This window comes from Cydia strobilella, chromosome 17 (assembly GCF_947568885.1).
Source record: "Cydia strobilella chromosome 17, ilCydStro3.1, whole genome shotgun sequence".
NCBI classification, from domain to species: Eukaryota; Metazoa; Arthropoda; class Insecta; order Lepidoptera; family Tortricidae; genus Cydia; species Cydia strobilella.
This window is the reverse complement of record NC_086057.1, coordinates 14,682,600-14,696,272: the sequence shown is the minus strand read 5'-3', so window position 1 is coordinate 14,696,272 and position 13,673 is coordinate 14,682,600. Positions and strand designations below refer to the sequence as shown.

Genomic DNA, 13,673 nt, shown 5'->3' with positions numbered 1-13,673 from the left:
ACTTGAACTTTACTTACTTTAACTTTAAAAAACTTAACTAGAATTAAAATAAAACAAAATAAATCTGAAATAACACTACTCATAATAATTCTAAAAATGGCCCCTGCGGCATGGTACCGAAAGCGCTGGCAGCATTTCCTCGCTGGATTGTTAAGCTGATACGTTGAGCGAGGAAAGCTGCCAGCTCTTCGGTCTCCTGTGGCGTCTCTGAGTCTCTTCGAAAGGTTGATTTAGTTTTTATTAATCATCATCATCACTCCTAGTAGAAGCTCATCATCATAACTCTTACGAGCCTGGCTCTTGTCGGTGGAGTAACCGCCACTCCGTTCTTCTTTCCGCCACTGTTTTGAGCTCCTGATACGTCACTACGTTGATTTTCTCATTGGCTTGGTCCAAAAACGCACGTCTCGGTCTTCTTCTGCCTCCCCTTTTTCCTATTCTTCCTTCTATTATAGACTTTATGTTATCGTGCCGTATCAGGTGCCCCAACATGTTTCCCCTTCTGTTTTCAATTATTCTCAATTATTAGCAGAAGCTAGTTTACTATATTCCAAAGAAAAATGCGCAAGGAACCCCGTTCGCAAAAACGGCGAAAAGCGCTCGAGATGGAAAGTGCACACGCGAGGTTTTCACTCGCCCGCCGCGCCGCCTCGCGTGGACGTGGGTACTATATTTCAGACGGACACATTTTTGCACACAGTCATACTGCTGACGAGATTTGTGGGTTTTCACACGACTTAATTTTAGCTACCCGACCGAACTGACATTTCAGAACAAAATTGGTATAAAACAGAATGATAGGGTATAATATTAGCCAATTTAACTGTCATTTTAGTATCCAGGATATAATAACAGAGCTTTTATATAGAGTTCGTAAGAACTTGAGTAAGTTTTAGGTAACTGCACTTTTACTAGTACCTATATATAGACCAGCGGTAGAACAAAAATGGGTTTAGATAATATTAAAGTTTTTTCTTTTTCGATATGTCATTGTTAGCATGTTAAATAAGACTTTCGTAAAAAGTTAGAAATTTTTAGGGTGAGCGTTCGGATATATTGAAATATTTTAATTTCTGCTAATAACTTTGTAAATATATAATTAAAGTTACAAAAAACTTTAACATATTCAATACCACTTTAATTTATACACAATATTCGGTTTTTAGAAATCTGGAACGTGTGCTTTCTGGTGAACTTAAAAACATGAATTATTTTGTAAATAAATAATTAGAGTAGCTGATATTGCAAAATTACGATATTATGGATCAGCTTATTATACTTGTAAAAAATTAGAAATGTAGACAATGTGCTTCTCTAGATATTGATTTCTGGTTAAGCAGTATAGCCAATATTGAATTAAAGTTTGTAGAGTTAATATTAAACGGTCATGACAATGATCTTAGTTCCCACACAAAAGATTAGAAATATAAAAATTGTGCGTCACTAAATACTGATACGTATGCATTCCGTGCTTATATTTACGTTACATTTCAAACGCGCGGCATGTTCGCGCGCGCCGCGCTGTGCGCCGCCGAGGCAGCGATCAAACGGCATTGATATATAGGTAGATCAACGGTATATAGATCAACGGGCTAGCGGGTAACCTAACCTTGCTAGACGCGTGCAAAATAATATTTCACAAAATTCAAAAAATGTTCTAAAAGCAATCTGTATTTTTAACAGGTTAAAATTAAGTATCTAAATAGTCATAAAAATAATAAACCAGAACATTTGGTCGTGTCGTGTCTTTAACCTTGCCAGGCGATCTAAAAAGTATGGCACTTACTTGCACGCAAAATTAAGTTTGTTTACTATACAAATTGTATGCATTACAAAGTTATCTTTGCACACAAAATTAAGTTTCTCTACTATACAAAGCGTATGCATCGCAGTTATTTTTGCACGCAAAATTATGTTTGCCTACTAAACAAAGTGTATGCATTACAAAGTTATTTTTGTAGTAAATTAAAGACCACTAGGTAGGATGTACAGTCAGCAATACTATTCGCTTAGCACCTTTGCATACAAACCTATACAGGGGTGGTCTCTTTTCTCTGCAGCTAACTGTACAATGTGATTGTAACTATGAGGATGGTGTATATTTATGATGTATGAGGACATTTCTATTAAAAGTTATGTTAGATTTTGAAATTTTTATATTGAGTATATCTACTTATATAAAAATTTGAATTTTGGTTATGGAATTTTATATTATATAACATACAAAAAAAAACAACAATAAACAAAAAAATATATATAGGGCTGTATCTCCTAAACCGTCCGTCGCAGCGCAAAAATAAAAAAAATTTCGTTCCCCTCTTTCAATATACAAAAAACACAATAAATAAATAAATAAATATTATAGGACATTCTTACACAGATTGACAGTCCCACAGTAAGCTCAAGAAGGCTTGTGTTATGGGTACTCAGACAACGATATATATAATATACAAATACATAGAAAACACCCATGACTCAGGAACAAATATCTGTGTTCATCACACAAATAAATGCCCTTACCGGAATTCGAACCCAGGACCATCGGCTTCACAGGCAGGGTCACCCACTAGGCCAGACCGGTCGTACAATGACACACAAAAAAAAAATATCTTTACACGGCTGTATCTCCTAAACCGCGCGTCGTAGCACAAAAACAATCATCAAATTTTCGATCCACTTTAAGAAACCCTCAATTAATATTTAAAAAACAAAAACAAAAAAGAAACGAAAAAATCTTTATAAGGCTGTATCTCCTGAACCGTGTGTCGTAGCGCAAAAATAATCTAGTTTTCGTTCCCCTTTGAGAAACCTCTAATTAACATACAAAAAACACAATGAAAAACAAAGAAAAAATCTTTATAGGGTTGAATCTCCTAAATCGTGCGACGGAGCGCAAAAATAATCAAATTTTCGTTCCACTTTAAGAAACCCTTAATTAATATAGGTATAAAAAAACCACAAAAAATCCGTATAAGGCTTAATCTCCTAAACCGTGCGCCGTAGCGCAAAATAATAACATTTTCGTCCGCCTGCAGTGGACCCTTAATAAACATTAAAAAAAAAATCAAAGAAAAAAAAACAGAAAAAATATTTACAGGGCTGTATCTCCTAAACCGTTCGTTATAGCGCAAAAATAATCAAATTTTCGTTCCCCTATCAGAAGCCCCTAAGTAACATACAAAAATCACAATGAAAACATAAAAGAAAAAAACAAAGAAAACAATCTTTGGCTGTATCTCCTAAACCGTGCGTCGGAGCGCAAAAAAAGTAAAATGTTCGTTCCCCTCTAACAAAGATAGATATAACTCCGTAATAGATGGATACAGTCTAAGGAAAAAACGTGCCTCGAAAATCACGAAAATTTTATTCTCGATCAGAGGGCGCCACTAGTTTTGGCTTACTCTCGTATAGATGGCGTTGACGGTTTCGTTTGTTATTTATAATTTTAACGCATATCAGTGAAAGAACATGGGTCAAAATCATATAAAAATAATTAATGCAAATAAAAAAATCATTTATCCATATTTAAATACATTTTAACGTATTTTTATAAATCTTCATTTTTAGTTTTAAAGTATGTCGATAGATGGCAGTGAATTTAAAGCGGTTACAAAATTTACTATGACAGTACCACTCTATCTTATTATATCCTCTTTGCCTCTAAGAAACCCTTTTTTAATATGAGAAAAAACAAAAAAAAACGAAAAAAATATTTACACGGCTGTAACTCCTAAACCGTGCGTCGTAGCGCAAAAATAATCAAAATTTCATTCCACTTTAAGAAACCCTTAATTTATATTTAAAAAAAAATCTTTATAAGGCTGTATCTCCTAAACCGTGCATCGTAGCGCAAAATAATAAAATTTTTGTTCCATTGCAGTGGACCCTTAGTTAACATTAAAAAAAAAACAGAAAAATATCTTTACAGGGCTGTCTCTCCTAAACCGTGCGTTGAGGCGCAAAAATAATTTAATTTTCGTTCTCGTTTGAGAAACCCGTAAGTAACATTCAAAAAATACAATGAAAAACAAAAAAGAAAACAAAAAATTAAAACATCTTTATAGTGTGTTTTTCAATACAGTTGCGAAAAAATAAGAAAAACAACAAGTAAGGAATTCGAAACTTTTATATTATTAATTCTGTGACATAATTGACATTATGAAGAGGTGTTTTTTTAGCTGGGTGTTATTATTATCGAACCCACTTCAATGAAAGATTTTTTTTAAATGCATGTTCTATAAGACAATTGTACATATAAAACATTGTACTATTATTACCCAAATATCGTTAATTACGATTATTTGTGTATCGTACATTTATAAAAACAATATCGAATGTTGCCTTTGGAAATTTAAAGCAGAAATAAAAAACGCCTCTCCTTTGACAGGCGTTCCGTTCTATTCAGACAACTTATTAAGAACGGTTTTTCAATATTCAATATATAAAAAAATAGACGTGTTATAATGATGAAGAGGTAAGTAATAAAATATAAAATATTTATATTTTTCGTATTCTTACTTTAACAGTAGGTTTTTATGTTGATTACTGAGTATTGAGTATTAAAATAATCGTTAATAACGATATTTAGGTAATAATAGTACAATGTTTTATATTTGTAAAACAATACAATGTGTATAATGTTGTATGAAGTGGGTTCAATAATAATAACAAAATCCATTCTAGTCGAATAAAAGCTATAAAAACACCTCTTCATAATGTCAATGTCAATAATTAGAGTTTTGAATGATTCACGGTGGTTTTGAAATATCGGGAGCTTACAAATAATACAAAAGGTAATCACGGTCTATATCCCGGTCAATATAAGTCTAATGTCAATAATGTCACAGAATTAATAATATAAAAGTTTCGAATTCCTTACTTGTTGTTTTTCTTATTTTTTCGCAACGGTATTAAAAAACGTTGTTCGATACACGTGCGGAAATGTCATTCCTCGAAAGTATGTAAAGTATGACATACTTTCCGCACTAGCATCGAAATGTACTATTTCTGTTTTTTTTTTCTTTTTTTTTAATGTTAACTAAGGGTCCACTGCAATGGAACGAAAATTTGATTATTTTTGCGCTCCGTCGCACGGTTTAGGAGATACAACCCTATAAAGATTTTTTTCTTTGTTTTTCTTTTTAGTTTTTCATTGTGTTTTCTGTATGTTACTTAGGGGTACAAAGGGGAACGAAAATTAGATTATTTTTGCGCTACAACGCACGGTTTAGGAGATACAGCCCTCTAAAAAAAAAAATTTCTGTTTTTTTTTTCTTTTTAAATGTTAATTAAGTTGAACGAAAATTTTATTATTTTACTCTACGACCCACGGTTCAGAGATACAGCCTTATAAATATTTTTTTTGGTATTTTTTTTTTAATATTACGACGCTCGGCTTAGGAGATACAGCCGTGTAGAGTTTTTTTTTCTTATTGTGTTTCATTGTGTTTTTTGTATATTTAAAGTGTTTTTAAAGGGGAACGAAAATTTTATTATTTTTGCGCTACGACGGACGGGTTAGGAGATACAGCCCTATATTTCTTTTTTTGTATATTTATTTAATATAAAATTCAATAACCAAACTTCAACTTTATATATAAGTAGATATATTTAATATAAAAATTTCAAAATCTAACATAATTTAATAATAGCGTCGTAGCGTAAAATAATAAAATTTTCGTTCAACTTAATTAACATTTAAAAAGAAAAGGAAAAAAAAACAATTTTTTTTTTAGAGGGCTGGTATCTCCTAAACCGTGCGACGGAGCGCAAAGATAATCAAATTTTCGTTCCACTAAGAAACCCTTAATTAATATATTAAAAAAAAAACACAAAAAACCTTTATAATTCTGTATCTCCTAAACCGTGTGCCGTAGCGCAAAATAATAAACATTTTCGTTCGCCTGCAGTGGACCCTTAATAAACATTAAAAAAAAAAAACAAATAGAAAAAAAAAACAGAAAAAAATATTTACAGGGCTTAAATAATCAAATTTTCGTTCCCTTAACAGAAGCCCTTAAGTAACATACAAAAAACACAATAAATAACATACATCATAAATATACACCATCGTCATAGTTACAATCACATTGTACAGTCAGCTGCAGAGAAAAGATACCACCCCTGTAAAGAAGTTTGTATGCAACGGTGCTAAGCGAATAGTATTGCTGACTGTACATCCTACCTAGTAGTCTTTAATTTACTGTACTACAAAAATAACTTTGTAATGCATACAATTACTATAGTAGACAAACTTAATTTTACGTACGAGTAAGTGCCATACGTTACTTTTTAGATCTTCTGGCAAGGTCAAAGACCCGACCAAATGTTCAGGCTTATTTTTTTGTGACTATTTAGATACTTAACTTCAACCTGTAAAAATTACAGATTGCCTCACGAACTTTTTTGGAGCCCTAAAAAATCTCTAAAAATATAAGGGTTGATTTAGCCCCGCTACCCTGCAGCCAGACCTCCAGTGCTGAGTTAGGGTATGATAGGAGAAGTATCAGGCAAATTTTCAGCTTGCCTCAAGGACCTACTCCAAAATGTCTACCAGCTCTCGGACCACTAAGTAACTACAAATAATCAGCCCACATAACAAACATTTTGTACTCATTTTGAAGTCATAATTACATTAATTTCACGTAATATCGGCATCTAATTTATGTGCACGGTAAACAAACTAATGAATGACAAGAAAAGTCAAGCAGCGCTTACGAAGCTGAGCGGGGGGTGGGGCGACCGGGCGAGGTACCTATAGGTATAGATAGATACGAATGCTACGATAGGCTCCCGCGTGCCGCGCCGGCACCTTGACGGACCAGCGCGGCGTATGTATGAATTTCGCGCCTTTTTAAATAGATTTGGCTATAACAATGGAAGCTACACACAGAAATTTCTTACTTTTCATAATATGGTTGCATATATTATTTTATAGTATGAAACTTATCTTTATAGACTTTAATTCAATATTGGACCTTACAGGACAAAAAACGCATATTAAAATTTAAGCAGCAATCCTATTTTTCTAATTTTTCGGCTTTGTCTATTAACTTAAGAATTTAGAGATATTATTGTGGATTTTTAAAACTTTAATTCAATATCGACAAAATAATAAGCTAATTTTAGTTTGACAAAGAAGCACGTTAAATTTTTTTCTAAAAATGTAACAGTTTAAAGAGTCATACATAATTTAAACGATGAAGCTTAAACTTTGCACTTTAATTCAATATTCAAAAAGCATCAATCAAAATATATAAATACCTAATTTATACCTAACGCTCGTTCTAACTTTTCGTCTTAAATTACAAATATACTTAAAAACATGTCCCCTGCCATATAAGCATCACTTTTCCTTCTTTAGAATTATCATAACTTTAAGGTCAAAAATATGGTCCCACTATCGGTCTATATACTCGTATTTTTGGAGTGTACCACATTTGAAAGGTTATATTTAATTACCTAATAATTTTTTGAGAAATAATTAATTGCTTAGGATATTTTTTTCAGTATATATTTCGTTTCACGCACGCCGACAATGATATCGTTCGTCCGTCCCATCCAAGAATTCGTTCGAAGCTACCATCCCATGGGCTTCCCGAGAGATTATGTGTATGGGTCAGTAGCTTTCTAGCAGACAGAAGCATAAAGGTCGTAGTTGACGGTTAATGCTCCGACTACATGTCTGTGAATGCTGGTATCCCCCAAGGTTGTGTGCTACCCACGCTATTCCTTCTACATATCAATGACATGCCTTGGTCCGATCCGTTTATTGCGTTTTCACGAACACAATACAAAACCGGAAAACTGCGTATTTGTTTTTAATTGAAAAACGAATGCCTCAAAACAATTGCAACACGCAGAGCGTTGACACGGGAAGCAGTTGCAATTTTAAGACAAAGTTGTAAACGTTTCCTTAGATATGGTCTCCGATGTGGACATCAGATAGTCGGCCATTATTATAAATCGCGAGTCGTTTGCGCTTACATAGTAAAGCAATAATCGCAGTCCGTTTACTAAAGGACGCTGCATACGTACCGTCCGGGAAAAAAATCATGGCGCCGCTGCGAGTAACCACACACGCACAGATTCACTCTTTGAGATCTATTGTGTGCCAGGCGGGCATAACGGTCAATAAACGGTGAGGCTGAGGACTGGGCACTGTCTTGTCTGCTATATGTCTGTTGATTGCCCGTTTTTCGGCGTACAGTGCAAATTTGTGCGCCTATTGTCTGGTGATTGGAGTGGAAAAGCGACTTGCACAGTTTAAATAAATTAGATAAAAGTCGCTTCACACGTACGGTGATTTTTACTGATAACGAGGTCAAGAAAACTCTAGTTCAAGCGACCGGCCGTCCCAAAGGAAGTTAGGTATTAAGTGCCTACAAAATTTTCCAGTCAGAAACGGGGCATATACGGTAAATGCTCTTGTCTTGCACCCAAAATGCAAAAATCATCTTTGTCGTATCCTCATGACGGAGGAACGTGACGCCTGTCCTGTGGACACTCTTCACCAGTGCTCTCCAAGCCGTTCCATCTTGGGCCCGGTGTATGCTAGCCTGATGTAATGTACAAAAGACAAAGGGAAAAAGTCTCTGACGTTATTCTGACCGCCCAACGCGTGGCCATACGAAATGGCCATGCAAAAATAAAATGTACAACTCATAGCTGTTCCGATCGGCATGTATGCATCGACCTTAAGATTTCTATTAACCATAATATAATATATGTTATGTATGTACCTATGCTGTCAACATATGTGGAATATTTAGATCTTTAAGTCATCGGCTGAGGGTAGAATTTTGGTTGGCATATCGTCGGGGATAGCGCAATACCGCGTAACTAACAAATGCAGTAAGGTCCAATATCTTTGTTGCATTGTTTGAATTTAAGACTCTATTGACTTTGTTAGTTAGTTAGTTAGTTACGCGGTATTGCACTATCCCCGACGATATATTAGGTAGTTATAGCTGTCCTTTGTTGGCTTCCTCAGTTATCCTAACGCTTTACCGGAAGATATCTGATGTAAGATGCATCAAGTAGCTGATCACCATACTTATGTTTACAATTTGCAACACTGAATGAATGTTCTTGTCCGTCGTACGGTACGATGGATAGGTTGGATTGTTAAACTCATGCTAGTGAAAAACAAAGTAGGCACCTAGTTAAATAGAAATAATGTAATTAAAAAGATAGGTATCATCACAATGAACTTTTCGCAACATATGTTTGACGCACAGCTGTGCAGTGTGCAGTGCAGTGTGCATGTATACCATCAGTAAGATTAAGATTCGGAGGCATATCTGTCAAAAAACTTCATTCACAAATAATTAGAACATATTGTTTTCCGTATTCTAGCCAGTAGTAATTGCCTTAAACTTTATAAAGACTGCAAAGTGATCCCAGGTAATGCGCTTACGTCACAACATAGACTCCTAGTTGCAGTGATGACTCTACCCAAGCCTATAAAAACACACATAGACCGGACAGAGAGCATAAAGTGGAAAGAGTTGCACACCTCCAAGGGATCACAATTCCTCGTATGGGCGGCCACCTATGTGGTAGAAGATGTAGAGGCGAACAAGCCAGGCAAGCAAATGTGGGACGATTTCCAACAACTCTGCCTCAAGAAAGCAAAAGCAACCTTGGGAGTATCGCGCGGAGGACTGCGTCTGAATAAGGAGACATCCTGGTGGAACGAGAGTGTGAGAGATCTAATAAAGGCAAAGAGAGAAGCGTTCAAATTGTGGCAAAAATCAGACCTTGAAGAAGACCGTCTAGAGTATAAAAGCCACAAGAAGATAGCAAAATCTGCCGTAGCACAATCCATTGCGAAATCTAGAGAAGACTTCTATGACAAACTAGAAAAGGCGGAAACTGAGAATACCATCTACAAAGTTGCTCGACAACGCTACAGATCCACCCTCGATATTAAAACTAACAAATACATCAAGGATACCCAAGGCAAACTGCTAACAGCAAATAAAGATATCAACGGCCGTTGGAAGGAATATTACGAACAACTAATGAACGAGGAATTCCCCAGTGCACTTATGCCATATGCGCCTGCCACCCAGGGACCTATAAGCTACATAGCAGTTGAGGAAGTAAAGAAGGCATAACCAAAAATGAAGTTTCACAAAGCTACCGGGCCTGACCAGATACCAGCTGACATCTGGAAGAAGCTGGACCAAACAGCACTACCCTGGCTGACTAAACTTTTCAACTGTATTATTAAAGATGGCAAGATTCCCGAAGACTGGCGTAATAGTACATTATGTCCTATTTATAAACAAAAAGGCGATATTGCACAGTGTGGAAACTATAGAGGAGTGAAGCTCACATCACACACATTAAAACTTTTCGAAAGAGTCATTGCTTCTCGCTTAAATGATCACATCCGCATAACCGAAAACCAATATGGCTTCACTCCTGGCAAATCAACGATAGATGCTATTCAAACACTCAGAGTTGTGATGGAAAAATACCGTTTGAATAAAGAAAATTTGTATCTCCTTTTCATTGACTTGGAGAAGGCTTTCGATAGAGTTCCCCGAAGGCTAGTATGGCAGGCGATGAGAGCGCAAAACATCCCAGAGTGCTACATAACTATAGTCCAAGATATGTATAAAAACACAAAAACGCAAGTCAAAAGCCCTGCCGGCCTCAGTGATCCGTTCTGTGTAGAAGTAGGGGTCCATCAAGGATCAGCTTTGAGTCCTTTACTGTTTAACGTATGCATGGACTACATCACCAGAGACATACAAAAGTCAACACTAGAATGTATGCTGTACGCGGATGATATCGTCTTGCTATCGAAAAATGCAACAGACCTTCAGGAAACACTCTGTCAGTGGGTAACACGCATAGAAAGCCACGACCTACGTATAAGCCGGAGTAAAACCGAATATTTGGAATGTAACTTTGGAGGCACAGAAGAAACTGGGTGCAACATTTATATAGACAATCAAGCACTACCCAAAGTAAACAGTTTCAAATATCTAGGGTCGGTACTTACTTCTGATGCAAAAGTCGATAAGGACGTAGATCACCGTATCAACACCGGATGGCTTAAATGGAGATCATTATCGAGTGTCCTTTGCGATCACAAAATGCCCATCAGAGTAAAAGGCAAAGTGTACAAAACGGTTGTACGACCAGCCATGACATACGGAGCAGAGTGCTGGACCTTTAAGAAAGTACACGAACAGAAACTCCACACAAGCGAGATGAAAATGCTCAGATGGGCGGGAGGAGTGACTCGATTGGACAAGGTCAGAAATGAATTTATCAGGGGATCGTTTAAGGTAGCACCTATAGTTGAGAAAGTAAGGGAAAGTCGATTGCGCTGGTATGGCCATATCCTTAGACGTGATGATGACCATTCTGTTAAAAAGGCCCTAAATATACCCAACCAATCCCGAGGAAGAGGAAGACCACCCAACACCTGGTGGTCAGACATGCAGAAAGAGATCCGGAAAGAGAACCTGAGTACGCAGACAAGCCAGAACAGAGCACTCTGGCGCAGACATACAAGGAGGCCCGACCCCAGATAAACTGGGAAGAGGGACAGGCAAAGAAGAAGAGATATTGTTTTCCGTATAACTTTGGACACGCAGAATATACAGATTCCTCGCTAATAACGACTTATATACACATCGCATGCGTATTGCCAACTAGATCGATGAAAAGTATCACGAAGTGTCGTTTTATAGCTATTATTTACAACCTATTAATTGTAATTTGTAAGCAAATATGCTTTACATTTTACATAGCAATCAATTTATCGGTTCTCTTTTATACAAAGGATTACAAAAGTATTCGCGCCCTGGGCCAACCGTGCCCCCATCCACGGCACATCCTGGGTGACACCCATTTTTTTTGGGTTGATTTTATTTTAAAATGGCAAATACCTACTATAATTTTTACTGTAGCAATAGTAAGCAAGATGCCTTGGTAAGCGTTGCGGTAGGGTTGCTAAAGTATGAAGTGCTTTTAGTTTTATTTATTGTTATTTTCAAAATAACTCGAAGTTATGCGCCTTACCCATAGACATAGTATATACAAGTAGTTATAGACGCGCCACCGAGCGACCGGGGGTAAGAGAAAGAATATTCATATAAAATTTGGGCAGCATAGGATTTTTTTCTCTTTCTTCTTTCATTTTGGTATTTCGCCATCGCCTCCTACCTATGATGCCACCCGGTCGGTGATAAGGACAAAGCATGGCACTATTTTCTCTTTCCTCTTATAGGAATCGCAATAAGAATATCTTTCTCTATCAAAGAGTGTCAGGCCCTGGACTTTACCGAATACCCATTCATAATAAGAAAACAACTGAAAGTCTGTAAAATATCGATGTGGGCCGTATTACATAATAAACTACAACTAATATTACAAGCGGAATTCCTTTACTAATTTCACTTATTAGAAAGAATCTTAAATTGTTTTTCTACGAGTATTGCTGTTAGCTGGCAATTATTTGTCCGTAGGTATGCAAAAAACGTATCGCGCACAGTATGACCCTTTTGATAACGAGGTTTGTTTTTCACCTTATTTCTAATAAGATAAACATGTGACGGGCAAAGTTGAAAATACCACATTTTCCCGAGCGAAAGGCTTCAGTGGGTCTACCCCGAATATCCAAAACCTATTTTGTTATTTTCATCTCTAACACTCGAATATCCAAGAGCGATAGAGAAGCAGATAACTAAATTTCGATTTTCGAAGTTCGCGGTAGGCCATCTGTCCCTAAGCCTCAGTTTTCAACCTAAGGACGTGACTGTCACAATCATTGAAGGAACGAATGATGATGAGCTGGAACAGGGCGGCTACCGGTACAACTACTTTGTGGATTTGCGGTAAAATATTGAGTTTTGAATGATAAGTTGACACTAACCAACCAAGAAGGCAGCGTTGTAAAACCACTAGCAAAAGCTGAGTCACTAGCATATCGTTGTAGGCGTAAGTTATGTTGTTTTTCCTTTATCTGTGAATGCCCGCTGTTTTGTTTTGACAGCTAGAGAGTGTTTAATGAATGGATAGTTATTAGATTAACTATATTTTACTTTACAACACTCCTAAAAAGCACACCAGAAAAGTCCTAATTACAGCCGCGAATCTTGTCAGTCAGTTTTTGCCCGCCCAGAAACGTCCATAAGACTTGACGGACATCGCAAGTTTGTTTTTCATTTGCTTTCCCTTGCAAATCGCATGTTTCTAATTAAACGCGGTTACATAATGGGTGTAACACACGTAATGTCATTTCCCGGATCGTTGACGCGGTTGAATGTTTTAGGAATTTTGCTGTATAAAAAGTTTAATTGGCAGTTTAAAAGTTTGTAATGGCACACGAAAAAGTTGTATTGGATAAAGCGGTGACTCAGGTCCTAGTATATGTGACTTTGAAACCGTGGGTTCGAATCCTGGCTACAAATATCACAGTAAAATAAATCAAGTCAGTTTAACGATTCTTCGCGTTGAAAAAAAACTCCTTTTTTGGCGTGACTCAAAAGAACTCGGGTAATATACGAGTACTATTTCATCAATTTTAAAAATTGATATTTCCTCTAGTTTGTTTAACAAATTCTAGTTTAGATTAAGAACCATGAAGGATTTGCCACACTGGATGCGTTCTGCAGTCAGCGGTCAGGTCAAACCCGCATTATGTATGA

At 36.4% G+C, this 13,673-nt stretch overlaps 2 protein-coding genes and 1 long non-coding RNA gene across 3 annotated transcripts in view; 1 reads left to right on the top strand and 2 right to left on the bottom strand.

Moving 5' to 3' along the window:
• LOC134748928 (uncharacterized) overlaps positions 1 to 13,673 on the bottom strand; it is a 448,425-nt gene that overhangs the window by 34,874 nt on the left and 399,878 nt on the right. The gene's annotated exons all lie outside the window — the stretch shown is intronic.
• The window catches only part of LOC134748922 (nuclear cap-binding protein subunit 1), a 42,692-nt gene that overhangs the window by 8,837 nt on the left and 20,182 nt on the right, over positions 1 to 13,673 (bottom strand). The window lies entirely within an intron of this gene.
• LOC134748914 (fructose-1,6-bisphosphatase 1) overlaps positions 1 to 13,673 on the top strand; it is a 31,633-nt gene that overhangs the window by 17,439 nt on the left and 521 nt on the right. The window lies entirely within an intron of this gene.